A 14,862-nucleotide genomic window follows, 5' to 3' on the forward strand; every position below is an offset into this window, starting at 1 on the left:
GTTTTCTTCTTCCATCTTATGTTGACATGTGACTTTGGACTTTATCAAGTCTGAGTTTACTTTTTTTAGTTCCTTAACATAAGACAAATGAAACACAAAATTCAGTATTAATATTTCATCAAAGTAAGGTACTTTTCTGACAGTTTTAAAGTCCATTTTTAAAGCTATCATGATAATGTACTATACGTCATATATCAAGATAATATTTCTGGTCCATCAAGGTGTATTTCCCCTAGTTCCACTGCACGATAATTAGCCAAGGTGAGAATGCTATTTGTGGCTATGGAATAGGCAAACACAGTGATACAGGGATAGAACGCATGTTCTTTGCTCTTAAAAACAGCGACTAACTAAATAAACTAAGTAGGGTGTTTTCATTCATTATTTATCCAACAAAAATCTTCTGAAATAAAGAGATGATAAAAGATTACCAATTCCCAAGTTCATTAGCATCTAATAAGAAAAAAAAAGTAAGAAATAGTTACAATATAACATGATGAGTGCTGTATTACAGGAACATATAGAAGTATAAAGAAGGAAACAGTTCGGTTGAGGGCATCAAGAAGGCATTACATGGAAAAGTGGTATCTGAATTAAGTCTTTAAAAATAAATTTGCAAAGAGGACAAAAAAGGAATAGTCATTCCAAGCAAAAAGGTTCTACATGCACAAAGGTACAGAAACATAAAGAAGCATAATAATTTTCAGGGAAAAGAATTAATATGACATGGCTAGAGCTAATATGTTGTTATGGGTAAAGGGGATAACTGGATTATTGGTAGTTGTGGCTAGACATGTGGCAGGATTCAAATATTAAGGGGATTTGTAGGCCAAACTAAAGAGTTTTAATTTTATCCTACAGGCAATGAGGAATTAACTACTGAAGCGTTTTGAGTAGGCGAACAACATAAGATTTGCATTAAAAAAAATAATAAGTCTGGCATCATTATAGAGGATAGAACTGAAGGGGATATAAAAGAAGTCTTAACTTGTGAAGTTACATGTCCACTGAGCTTAACAGATACCATCCAAACACATTAAAATCCTGAATTAACAACTTCTGAGCTGGTGTGTACTTATTGTATTGCTGTTCTGTGTATACTGACTATGTTAAATACTCAAGGATCTGATTTTCACATTCTTGACTACACAGCATCTGAATTCCCTTTGAATTTTAGGAACTCTACATTTTAAGAGCCCACTAGTGAAGCTAGAAATGTCAGGCACTAGCTTTATAAGCATAAGGGCAGGCTCTGCTGATCAATCAGATACACCTATCTTGGACACTGGATCAGAAGCTAGTATCACAAAGAACAAGAACTGTTGCAAACCCATGTGTTGGTCACCAATGGGGCCAGTACTGGGAATGTGAAGCATCTATGGGAAACAGTGATAGCACCACAGCAGTCGCAGCATCCACTACAGGCAACAGGGATGGTACAAGCTGCAGTGTACAGTGCTCAGTAGTAGAAGTTGCTTTCATGCTGTGGTCTTGGATACTGTATAGCTTCCCTTATTTCTGACCATTTTCCAAGTCTGAGATGACCAACATCCAAACTCCTGTTCGGACAAAATCATCTTACAATTAAGAAACCTGACATATACTTCAATTTTTAAAAGGCTGTATTTAAGGACTGAATAAATAATAACTTTTTTTGTAGAAAAAAGCTGGTTTATTAGGGTGGTGAGATTATAGGAAATTTTAATTTTCTTCATTGTGCCAGTTAGTATTTTCTCATTGTTTTCTAAAACAAACGTATTTCTCATGTATCAGTTTTTAAAATAGTATTTAAAGCTATGGAAACAGGTACAATCACTTAGAGTTATTAGTTCAAAGAGAGAAGATGACGAATGACTGAGTCCTAAAGAACTCCAATATTAATGGATTAGAAAAGCAGCTAGTATAAGGCTGAGAAGTACAATCAACTGAGGTAGGAGGAAAACCCAGCAAGTGTGGTTATCAAGAAAACTGAAAAAGCAGCAGCAGAAAACGGGGCTGCCAATACCTCAAGGTTGTTACAGTCTCCGCCACCCAGAGAGAAACTCACCTAATTATCTCTTAACCCCCTAGTTCAAAATCCAGGAGGAAGGATTCGTTGGTCTTAGACTGCAAATCCCCTTTAGATATGTTGCATATCTAAGCATTTAGAAGCATTACATAAAATTACTGTTAAAGTAAACTTGTGGGTCAAGAGATAGGGCTCTATTCTCGGAAAAGCAGGCAGACAAATTAATGTCTGGTACTGAGAAAATAACAGGTATGTACTGAGTAATAAAACAAGTTTGAATGAAGGTGGTAGGCACTGAACAATGAGTGGTATGTTTGTCCCATCTGGCCTCCATTTATTTGTCTCCCCTGATTCTCTCCACCCTTTCTCCACACTGTTCTGTGCCCTGTGTGGCTGGTATCTGTGGATATAGCGAACAGGTTCTGTTGCCCTCTGGCTCCTGGTTGGATTCATTCTGTAGGAGGTACCAGTAAGTCAGTATGCTGGGGAAAGAGAGAGAGACTGAGGTATTTCCCCAGCTCCCTCCCTACATGACCATAAACTGGCAACAGTTCTGAACCTTTAACAAAGGGCAATCTATTTATCTGCTCCATGATGTCGTTTGTTAGAAAAGTCAAAATGCTGAAGAAGCCCAAGTTTGAATTTGGGAAAGTTCATGGAATTTCATGGTAAAGGTAGCAGTTCTGGAAAAGCTTCTGAATTGCAGCTTTCTTCTACAGCTGTGCCTACAGCTCTCTCCAGCTTCCAGTGTCTGCTTCCTTCCCTTGCCCCTTCGGGTCTAGGTGGCATATCATTCCCCCACTGCTTCTATCCCTGGGGTGCTTCACTACCCCTTGTTGTTTTCCTTGAACTCTGCCCACAACTTTGTAAACAGCTTCTTCATCAAACTTTCCTCAATTACCTATTCCAGTGTGCCATCGGTTTTCTGCCTCAATCCTATTTAATACAAATAAATTGAGAGAAGGCATTTCAAGTCGGGGTAGGGAATGTGGAGGACAGCAAAGGCAAAAAGGCAGGAAGAATTAAGAATTATGATAAAGGCACCTTTGGCTCTCTGAGCAACACCATGGTGGTCAGCAAGAACAAGCACCTTACGAAAGGCGGCAAGAAGGGAGTCAAGAAGAAAATGACTGACCCATTTTCTAAGAAAGATTGGTATGATGTGAAAGCACCAGCTATGCTCCATGTAAGAAATATTGGGGAAATACTAGTCATGAGAACTCAAGGAATCAAAATCACATCTGATGGTCTCAAGGGTCGTGTTTTTGAAGTGAGCCTAGCTGATCTGCAGAATGATGACGTTGCATTTAGAAAATTCAAGGTAATTACTGAGGATGTTCAAGGCAAAAACTGCCTAATTTCCATGGCATGGATCTCACCCGTGACAAAATGGTCAAAACGCTCCATGGTCAAAACATGGCCAACCATGTCTGAAGCTCATGTGGATGTCAAGACTACCAATGGTTATTTGCTTCGTCTATTCTGTGTTGGTTTCACTAAAAAACGCAACAATCAGAGTCGGGAGACCTCTTATGCTCAGCATCAACAGGTCCGCCAAATCCAGAAGAAGATGATGGAAATCATGACCCGAGAGGTGCAGACAAATGACTTGAAAGAAGTGGTCAATACATTGATTCCGGTAGCATTGGAAAAGACATAGAAAAGGCTTGCCAATCTATTTATCTGCTCCATGATGTCTTTTGTTAGAAAAGTCAAAATGCTGAAGAAGCCCACATTTGAATTGGGAAAACTCATGGAGTTTTGTGGTGAAGGAAGCAGTTCTGGCAAAGCTACCGGGGATGAGACAGGTGCTAAAGTTGTACAAGCTAATAGATACAAGCTCCCAGTCCAAAAATCTGTTTGAAATCCAACTTTTCATGACGACAAATAAAACCTGTTCTTGATGTTTAAAAAAAAAATTATGATAATGGCAAAAATATTTTAGATGCTTGTTGGGAAGTAGTGGGAAACAATGTTGAAGATATAGAATGGGGCCAGACCATGGAAGCTATGGAAGACCAATTAAAGAAGTTTGGGACTAGATCAACATGTTGCACACCTTAAACTTACACAATGTTATATGTCAATCAAATCTCAATAAAGCTGGAAAACAAGTCTGGGACTCGATATAGCAGGCAAAGGAGAACTATTCAATCTATCATTCCTTCTACATATACTAAGTATCTGGCATATGTCTGGCACATAGAAGCAATAAATTAAACTAGTCAGGTTAGTCTGGCAAAAAGGCTGAATAAAAACTAGAGAAAAGAACACTGGCTAAGAGGCTATTTTATTAATCCAGGCATGAGATGATGAATGTCTATACTATTGAGAAATGGAGAATGGAAAATATGAAACATACTAAAGGAAGATAAAATCTAGTAGACAAAGGGAATAAAGGAAAAAGATGATTCCAGAGCATCTAGGTCAAGCTAGAAGAAATGAAAAGAGGGACCATGAAACGTGAAAGAGAGACACATAACAATGCAAAGAAAATGGAAAGTCTGCTTCAGTGATGAAATAGATAAGAAATGTATTTAAGACAACAAGAAACAAGAGACATACAATGTTTTGAGACTGACTGTTAAGAAAGCCAAGGGCCGGCCGAGTGGCTCAGTTAGTTAAGAGCTCGCTCAAGAGTTTGAGCTCTGAGCAACAGTGGTTCGAGTCCCGGCCCAAGCTGAGCTGCCGCTGAGCTGCCAACAGGTGACAGGATGGCTCAGCTAAGAAAAAAAAAAAAAAGAAAGCCAAAAAGCACAAATCATTAAAACTTAGCCATAGGCTATTACTGTTCTCAAAAGTAAGGTCCCTCATTCATATTTTTAAAAATTATAAAAGGTTACACATGATGAATTCCTCCAAATGAAGTTTCAATGTACCACTGATGGTTCACCTTCATAGGTAGCATGACCCTTAAAAAGTGAACTATCACATAGATGTTATAAAAGGAACAAATTTTACATTTTAAACATCTACCATATTGTACAAAACACAATGTTCTGTAATGAAAAACACCAAGTGTCAGTATCAGTTACAATGAGATGATCTGAAAAAGGTAAGTAGTTTGGAGAGAGCTCATCATTGTAGAAACAGGATACAGTCCGCACATGAAGAGAGAAACAGCAATTGCTGAGTCAGCTGAAATTCCAGACTTATACTATCTGATAAGAAATTTAGAGGCAAATGATGCTGTGTTTTAGTTGTCTTGAAAGGCTTTACAAATAAATAACCCACCTATAGATATGGTGCAGAAAAGGTGAATCAACCAAAACTTAATCTTTAACTTAATTTCCACTTGCAAGTAACAACAATCTCATAAATTTCTACAGCATGTTAAATTTTCTGAAGTGCTTTTTCTATGTATTTATATATATATATAAAAGGAAAGGCCAGTATCATTATACTCATATTGCAAAGGGTGGAAAAGGAAAAAGCGACACCAGTATGGTCTGAGTCATGCTCTTCCTTGGGATGACAATAGGTGAAAGGTCTAGTTTTAAAGAAAAAGGTAAAGTGATGAGTTAAGACAAACAGAATGAATTAGAAATATTATTCAGGGAATTATGTGCAGGCAAAAATTGGCCAATGGACTGGGTGAAATAGTGGGGTCTGAAGGACTAGGGGTAAAGAAAACAGATTTGAGACTATAATGTTACAAATGATAGAAAAAGATGCTCTGTATGGAGAAAGAGGGGGGCTGAATGACAGAGCCCAAAGGAAGCAGTGTTTAATGATGAGTTTCAAGGTAGGGACATGCTACCTTACAGATCTGCAGAGTCAAGGCAATATAAAGAGCTGGTAGTTCAGAAGTATGACTAGTTAACAATGTCCCCTTTTAATAAACATATGCTTTCTAATGGGGAATGAAGGAGAGAAGAAACTTAGGTGGCTAAATCATTTATGCTGCTACTGTTATTAGTTGAATGGTTAAGATCACAGGTACTGGGCCAGCCGAGTGGCACGTTGGTTTAGAACTGGCTTGGGACGCCAGAGGGCCCCGGTTCAGATCCCACATATGAGGGCCAGTGACACTGCCCTCTACAGCTAAGATGCTGAACAACAGCTCAACCTGGAGCTGGGCAGCTGTGAGTCGCCGGTGACAGCGTAGGCTGCAGCCCCTGTGGTAGTGGGTTGCCATGGGCTTCCGTGTGTGGGCAGCAGCCAGCGTGAGCGGCCAGCAGCCGCAGTGAGCGGCCGTCCAGAAGCCGGTGACTGATCTGCCTCCCCCAGGAAGAGCGCAATGATGGTGCTAACTTGGGCCAGTGAAGTAACGTCCTCCACAACTAGACTGAAGAACAAAAAGACAGCAACTTGTCTGTTCCCCTTCCCCCAATTCCCTAGCACTGTTCCCATCCCTCAATTCCCCAATAAAAAAAAAATCTTAAAAAAAAAAAAAAACGATCACAGGTACTGAAGCCAAATTTGTCTGGGATCTAATTATGAGTCTATTCTCCTGGTTGTGTAACTTTACATAACTTACTTAACTTTATTCTGTCTCAAGTTTCTCATCTGTAAAATGGGGATATAATATTTTTTAAAAACTGATTAAGTGCCTGGCATGTAATACTCCATGCAACAAGTATTTATTGAGCATCTACTATGTGTTAGGCACTGTTGCCTATTAGTACTAGTTAGATGAATCCAAGGGAATCTATGATTATTTTCTCTACTTTTAAAATAGTCTGAATTCTTAATAGTGGTATGAATAATTAAGTATCTTTATTTATTTCAAGAATTAATACCACTTCTGAGTATTAATCTGAAAAAACCCAAACCACTACTTTGAAGGGCCATGTGCATCCATATGTTCATTGAAGTATTAATCACAATAGCCAAGATATGGAGGAAACCTTGGTGTACATGAATGGATGAATGGATGAAGAAGTGGTATATATATTTTATGCAATGGAATATTACTCAGCCATAAAAAGGAATGAAATCTTGCCATCTGCAACAACATGGATGGACCTAGAGGGTATTGTTAAGTCAAGTGGAGTTAAGTCAAAGATAACTGCCATATGATTTCACTTATATGTGGAATCTAAAGAACAAAATAAACAAACAAAACAAAAACAAACTCACAGATACAGAGAACATTTCGATGGTGGCAAGCTGGGAGGGTAGTTGGGGAGTGGGTGAATAAGGGAAGGGATTGAGAAGTACAAATTGGTAGTTACAAAATAGTCACAGGGATATAAAGTACAGCATAAGGCATATAGTCAATGATATTGTAATAACTGTGTATAGTGCCTGGCAGGGGTACTAGATTTATTGGGGGGATCACCTCATAAGGTATATAAATGTCTAATCACTATGTTGTAAACCTGAAACTAATATAATATTTTATGTCAACTGTAATTGAAAAAAAATTTTAATTATTTAAAAAAAATTTTTAGATAAAGAATTAAGACTACTACTTTCATAGCTGTTAACTATCAGAGTTTCCCTGAAGACTATGAACTCCTCAAGGAAAGGTACCATGTTTCATTCTTATACCATTGCACTGTAATACATTCAGGGATATAGAGGAACTAAAAATTATGATGAACATAGGAAAAGAGGGATGATGCAATATATAGATGCTGTATTATAGAAATATACACTTGAAACCTATGTAATTTTACTAACCAATGTCATCCTAATAAATAAAGATAAAAAAAGAAAAAGAGTGATGAACACGATATGAAAAAAATGTGACATCTTTTTAAAATAAGATTTGATGAAACAAAAGTTTCTTTTATGCAGGATAAATAACAATAAAAATACTTGGTGAGCGCAATGATGGCGAAACAGACTGTTGTTAATGACACAATAGTTCATAGTCAATTTGCAGAATTGTGTAAGTATAGTGCTGAGGGTTTAACCACTGATTGAACCAGCTGGCTTCACCTCCGATCGAGTCAACAACCACGGCCATGTAGACCAACCATGTTACAGATTGATGCTCCTGGTTTAAATGTGAACAAACCAGTGCGATTTTCTTCCTCATAATGGAAAAATAAAGCTCAGTAGTTGGTGAGTCACTAGAATTACATTAACTTTAGGAGAACAGTATACTTTTGTTGTAATCAATAGCCCTAAACTTCTGAGTTTAAAATGGGTTGATTCTGCATTATAAGTGCAGATCCAACATATGCTAGAAAATAACAAATACAGAAATAAAAGAGTATAATAAAACATTACTCTAGTTCATAAACCAGATGGTTTTTTACTTAAACTTACTGAACAAAATAATTTATTGATCTTATTGTTTTCACCTGCATAAATATTTGAAAACATGGAATGAGAAATTGACTATGGACATTTTATGATATAAAAATGAATCTAGTCATTTCAGCAATTGACCTACTTAAAAATTAGGAGATTAATTCAAAGGAAAAAGATCTGTTAGAGGACCTCAAATATTAATCTCAACTCAGATATTTATAGGATGCTTGATATATATATTATTTATATATATAATTATTTGGTCAAACATCTTCTGAGTAATAAAAATCAATTATACTCAATTGATACTATTTTTTTAAAAGACACTAATATTTGGTTTAAAATAATGTACATCTTTCCTTATACAATGGTGTCCCTAAACACTTGTTTTCAAGCTGCTCTTTTGTGCACTAAAATGATTTTTAAAATAAAATTTGCAACAATTTTTGAATTTTTATTTTTTTGTATTGGGTTTTCCTAAAGCAAGATACACCTGTATGAAGTAAATAAATATTCAAACAACTTCAAAAGTAAATTATGAGAGGGCCGGCTGAGTGGCTCAGTTGGTTAAGAGCTTGCTCAAGAGTGTGAGCTCTGAGCAACAGCGGTTCGATTCCCGGCCCAAGCTGAGCTGCCACTGAGCTGCCAACAGGTGGCAGATGGCTCAGCTCAGCAAAAAAAGAAAAGAAACGGGAAAAGTAAATTATTAGATGGCTTGTTTTATACTAGTGAACTCTTCTAGGTTCACTCCTAAGACACAATGTCCTATTGATAAAAGTGTAATTAAGGGCCAGCCGAGTGGCGCGTTGGTTAAGAGCTGGCTTGGGACGCCAGAGGGCCCCAGTTCAGATCCCACATATGAGGCCAGTGTCACTGCCCTCTACAGCTAAGATGCTGAACAACAGCTCAACCTGGAACTGGGCTGCCGTGAGTCGCCGGTGACGACGTAGGCTGCAGCCCCTGCTGCAGTGGGTTGCCATGAGCTACTGTGTGTAGCCAACAGCCAGCGTGAGCGGGCAGCAGCCGCCGTGAGCGGCCATCCAGAAGCCGGCGACTGGTCTGCCTCGCCTGGGAAGAGCGCAATGATGGTGCCCACTTGGGCCAGTGAAGCAACGTCCTCCACAACTAGACTGAAGAACAAAAAGGACAGCAACTTGTCTGTTCCCCTTCCCCCAATTTTCCAGCACTGTTCCCATCCCCCAATTCCCCAATTTTAAAAGAAAGTGTAATTAAGCTGAGATATATGGCTAAAACTTATATTCACAAAGTGGCTTATAACTCTCTGAATTAATAAAGAATTGATTTTCTAAAAGGTTTTTCTTCTGTCAAGGTTACAAAGTGCAACAAACTTCCATATCTTTCTACATTTTTCAACAACTGAAAACATGGAGCTGTTGTAATCAGCTAAGTTTTATAGCAAAGTCTCTAAAATGCATCAATTCCTATTAATTGTTATGTAATTGTTATGAAACGACAAGAAATAGGAAGCGGGAGGTAGGGGTGAGAACCCAGTATATGGTTGACAAAAGTAAAAACCAATCATTTCTTATGCCTTTCTTTTTCTCTTATATATTAATTACTTAATCTTAAGAGCATAATAAATTAAAATCAGAGACCTCCATGAAATGATTCTCCACTGAAAATATGCTTGTGATTTTATAGCCCTTATAAGCTTTTAAATATCTTGAACTTTTAGTACATAGTCTGTTTTCTAACCGTTTTATTCAAAGCTGTTAGTGCAGCAAATAAACAGCACATGCTTTGATCTCATTAAATTACAACTTATAGTTCCTAGAGTCATAAATATTGTGCCCTTTTCTCCTTTACCCCTCCTTTTCTGGTCCGGGGTAGTCTGTTAAATATCACTATCTCCTTGAGTGCTCTGACGTTTACTCAGACAAACAACAGAGGTTATGAATGCTGCTCACAGATAGTATCGGGAATTCTTCATGATTGCCATAATAGTGAACCCGGCATTCAGAACTGTAATACCTAGTTTAATCTAACATTCGATTTGGCCTGTTTAACTCTGCTCCACAAAAAAGAGAATTCCATCTTATCACAAACCAATAACTTAACTGCTCTGGACAAAATCATAAAACAGTATAAAAGAAAAACAAAAATTATCTCTGGGAAAATTAATGATTACAGTTTTAAATGAGTGATATAACCAATGTTACTAGACTTAATTGGCTTCTGAAAAAGGAAATGAAAAAATAAAAGAAATGTCTTAAAAAGTTAAAAATCTAGACTACATAAAAACTAAAAAACAAAGTTATTGTACCTAGAATGTCTAAAATACTAAAAATTGGCTATTAAAATACATATTTTTAAATTCTCACTCTTTCAGCTACTTATACTCAGAACTCTCAAAGGTAGTAATATTCCCTGCTCTTTACCCTTCCACACAATAATCTCTCTTCCAAGAACTATTTGACAGAATGGTCACTGAATAATAATTTCTAGAGTGACAGACGACACCAATGCAAGACACATCAGTACATTTAGGTAACCGTGGTCTAGGCTCCAAGACCTAAGCAAAAAAATGGCAAGTGTGTTCATGAGCAACACAATTGCATTTGAGAAAAGACAATCTTATTGTTTTCAAAAGGAGAAACAAGTCGCAGGCTAGGAGAAAATATTTACAAAAGACACGTCTGATAAAGGACTGTTACCCAAATAGAAGTCTTAAAACTTAACAATAAGAAAAAGAACAACCCAATCAAAAAATGGAAAAAAGATCTGAAGACACCTCACCAAAGATATATAGATGGCAAGTAAGCTTATGAAAAGATACTCAACATTCATATGTCAAAGAGATACCACTATCCACCTATTAGGATGGGCAAAATCCAAAATACTGACAATGCCACATGCTGACGAGAATGTGGAGCAACAGGAATTCTCATTCATTGTTGGTGGGAATGCAAAGTGTACAACCACTTTGGAGGACAGTTTGCAGGTCTACAAAACTAAACATACTCTTATCATACATTCCAAGAAATCACATTCCTTGGTATTTATCCAAAGGAGTTGAAAATTTATGTCCACACAAAAACCTGCACACAGATATTTATAACAGTTTTATTGATAATTGCCAAAACTTGAAAGCAACCAAGAAGTCCTTCAGTAGGTGAATGGATAAATACACTGTGGTACATCCAGACAGCAGAATATCTAGTACTAAAAATAAATGAGCAATCAAGCCATAAAAAAACATAGAGGAACCTTAAATGCACATTACTAAGTGAAATGAGCCAATGTGAAAAGGCTACATACTCTATGATTCCAACTATATGACATTCTGGAACATGCAAAACTATGGAGACAGAGGAAAGATTAGTGGTTGCTAAGGGTTAGTGGGGAGGAAGAGCACAGAGGATTTTTAGGGCAGTGAAACTCTTCTGTATAATACTATAATGATGGATATGTGTCATTATACATTTGTCCAAACCGCGAGAATGTACAACACCAAGAGTGAACCCTAATGTAAACTATGGAATCTGGATGATAATAATGCAACAGTAGGTTCACAAACTGTAACAAATGCCCCACTCTAGTAAGGGATGTTGATAATGGGACAAGGAGTATGAGAATTCTCTCTACTTTCCATTCAATTTTGCTACAAAGGTAAAACTGCTCTAAAAAATAAAGTTTATTAATTTAAATAAATAAAAATAGTGAAATTTGATGTATACACAAAGCTATAAATGCTTGGGGAGGGGGTTTCTTCCCCTTTTAAAAACAGAATCAGAATCCTTTAGAATCAAGATGAAAACACTGACCCCAAATTTAAATTTTCCTCAAATTAATGATGCTTCTGAACATCATTCATATTCATTTATCTTTTGAGTCCAAAATATGTATGTAAAAAATGGCTAGTTGAGGTTTGGGGTGTAATCAGTATGAAAAAAAAATTCTCTGTACTGAATCAACTAGCCTGTAAGGAAACTGAATTCACAACCTTGGCCTCCCTAATGTTATACTCTAACCAAGTGTATAGTCAGAATCCCAACAGGAAACAGATGGTACACATAAATTGGACTAATTTGAAGATGATTTATTTGCCAAACTGTGGATCCAAATAAAGGAACCATAAGAAATGGTGCAAGTTCTAGGGACTAGCAGCAATGGAGCTGTCACCATGCCCAGACCCAAAAGGATAAGAAGAAGTTCCTGAAACCCAGAAAGAGAGCATCACGTAGAGTAGGCCAACTTGAGAGAAGCAGTGATGTGTTCAGGGGCAAGGCCACCCTGAAGTCACCTCCCAGGGAGCGAACAGGAAGAATAAATATACTATTCGCTCTCTTTCCTTCCTCCTCTCTCCTGCCCAGGCTCTCTCTCCACTGGGCCAACTTAATAGGAAGCCAGGAGATACAGGAGCATTGATGCAATCAATCTGTCTAGGTAAGCCTTACAAGGAGAGAAGGAAGGGTAAGTCTGGATCTGCACAGACAAATGGAAGATATTTTTAAACCAATAAATGAAATAACTGTACAAAGTGAGTGTAATTTTTTAAATAAATATTTAAATGGCACTCAAATGCAGTTTCAAAGCATTTATTGAGTGTTAGTAAGAATAGGCACTTAATTTTGTCAGTGATAGAAAGGTGGTCCAAAGTGGAACGATTTCAGATGGGGCTCTGAAGACAGTAGTGAAGAGAAAAAGATGTCTCTGTAGCAAAACAAGGCTTTGCCTTCTGCTCCTTTCTCTCCCCTTGCATCAGTGGGGATATTTTTAGTTGCAAATAATGGAAAATTACACTGGCCCTAACCAAACTGGCCTAAATAAAAATGAGGATTTATTGACTCACATAACTGAAAAGTCTAGAGGTAGGAAAAGGGTAAGGCTGGTTGAGCCAGATACTCAAAAATGTCATCAAAGAACAGGTGTCTTTCTATCACATCAATCTGGTATTCACATTGTCAGGCTCCTCCTTTTTGGCTCTTTTGGCTGTAGGATGACTGAGAGACACTGTGAAGTTATATTCTTTCTGGTTTAACCACTAGATAAGGTCATTTGTCCACTCCTGAACCAATGACTGTGGTCAGAGGAATGAAATACGTTTATGGCTTTCTGCCAATTTAGGGCTCATCTATAAAAGATGAAGGCATCAAAAAAAAATTCTGGATGAGTTTAGGAAGCAGGAAGGGAATACTGATGCTTCGTGAGCAACCAATAAATGTCCAATGCACTTCTTCACTCATGATGCTCCAGCCATACCACACCTTTTCTAGTTCCTCGCATACATTAACCTGCCTCAAGGCTCTTGCACTTGCTGTTCCACTTGCCTGAAACATTATTCTCTTCCCTTCCCCACCCCTTAACCTCCAATGTAATAATGTCATCTGTTAAAATGTTAATACATCCTTTACTTCTTCTTCACATCACTTATAACAGTTTTAAATTATTGGATCCATGTGATTGTTTTATGTCTAACTCTCCACTGGACTACAAATTTCAAAAAAGTAGGGACATGTTTTCTATTTTCTTCATACCTGTATCCTCAGTGCCACAAAGTATCTAGCACACAGAGTCATTCAAATATTGAATAAATGAATAATGAGGTTGACATATAGTGAATCCTTATAGGTTATTCACAGCACCATAAAAATGCATGCCACTGGTGACAAGTCAAAGAGACAGTATTTTGAATAGGTCTGAACAAGTTTATTCATTATATTTACTAGAATCATAACTAAAAGTTTATGAATCTGTACTTAAAATGTTTTATTTAGCTTTACAACAAAAAAATCTACCCAATTTTTTCTAACAACTTTAGAACTAATTACTTAAAACTAGTTGCTTTAGGCTATAATTTTAATAATATATAATTGTATCATACCTTTTTTAAACTGCATATTTCAGAGTCTTGTTTTTTATTTAAAGCCGAAAGTCTTTTGTTTAGCTGTATTGCTTCCTGTACTGCAATAGGAAAGACACTTAGGAAAATATTATATTTGATTTACATTTTAAGGAAAGTATCACTAACATGGACAAGGAAAAGTAGTCTCAATGCAATGTACATAATTATTACTGAAATAAAATAATGTTCACTAAACTGTCATTTACTATTTACCAGTATCAGTTAAGTTCAATTTATTAATTATAAATAAATCCATTTTAAACATTTCCTATTAAATATATAAGTTTAAATAAGATAGAGCCTACCATTTTGTTCTAACTTTTCATGAGTCTCTTTTACCAATCCAAACTGGCCTGTTATTGTGGTATAGCATTTCTCAATTTCATTCAGTTGCTTCTGATGATCTTCTTTAGCCAGAAGATGTAACTGGACTTTTTGCTCCTATTTTGAACAGTTATTTTAAATGTTATACATATAACACACACACATATACATATATGCACATGTATATATTAAACATATAAAAAATTATTGTTTTTATTAACATAAATATGTAATGAAAAAATACTGAGTCCACCACAGGGAGGAAATGTTAGGAGATATTCTTAAATCTATGTAAAATTAAAGCACTTTTTTTCCATAACAAAACGGTCACTTAAGGTTATATTACCCTTGTTCACAGTTTCTTTTTCAAACATCAACTGATTGATTTATTTATAGAAAAGTTAATTAGTCCAGTCCAACACTAAGCACTGTGGGGAGAATATTAAAGCAATACTTT

At 36.7% G+C, this 14,862-nt stretch overlaps 1 pseudogene; it reads left to right on the forward strand.

Annotated features, from left to right (window-relative positions):
- Positions 1–3,074: 3,074 nt before the first annotated feature.
- LOC109381127 (40S ribosomal protein S3a pseudogene) lies at positions 3,075–3,872 on the forward strand (annotated as a pseudogene).
- Positions 3,873–14,862: the final 10,990 nt, after the last annotated feature.

Source organism: Hipposideros armiger, unplaced genomic scaffold (assembly GCF_001890085.2).
Source record: "Hipposideros armiger isolate ML-2016 unplaced genomic scaffold, ASM189008v1 scaffold_44, whole genome shotgun sequence".
NCBI classification, from domain to species: Eukaryota; Metazoa; Chordata; class Mammalia; order Chiroptera; family Hipposideridae; genus Hipposideros; species Hipposideros armiger.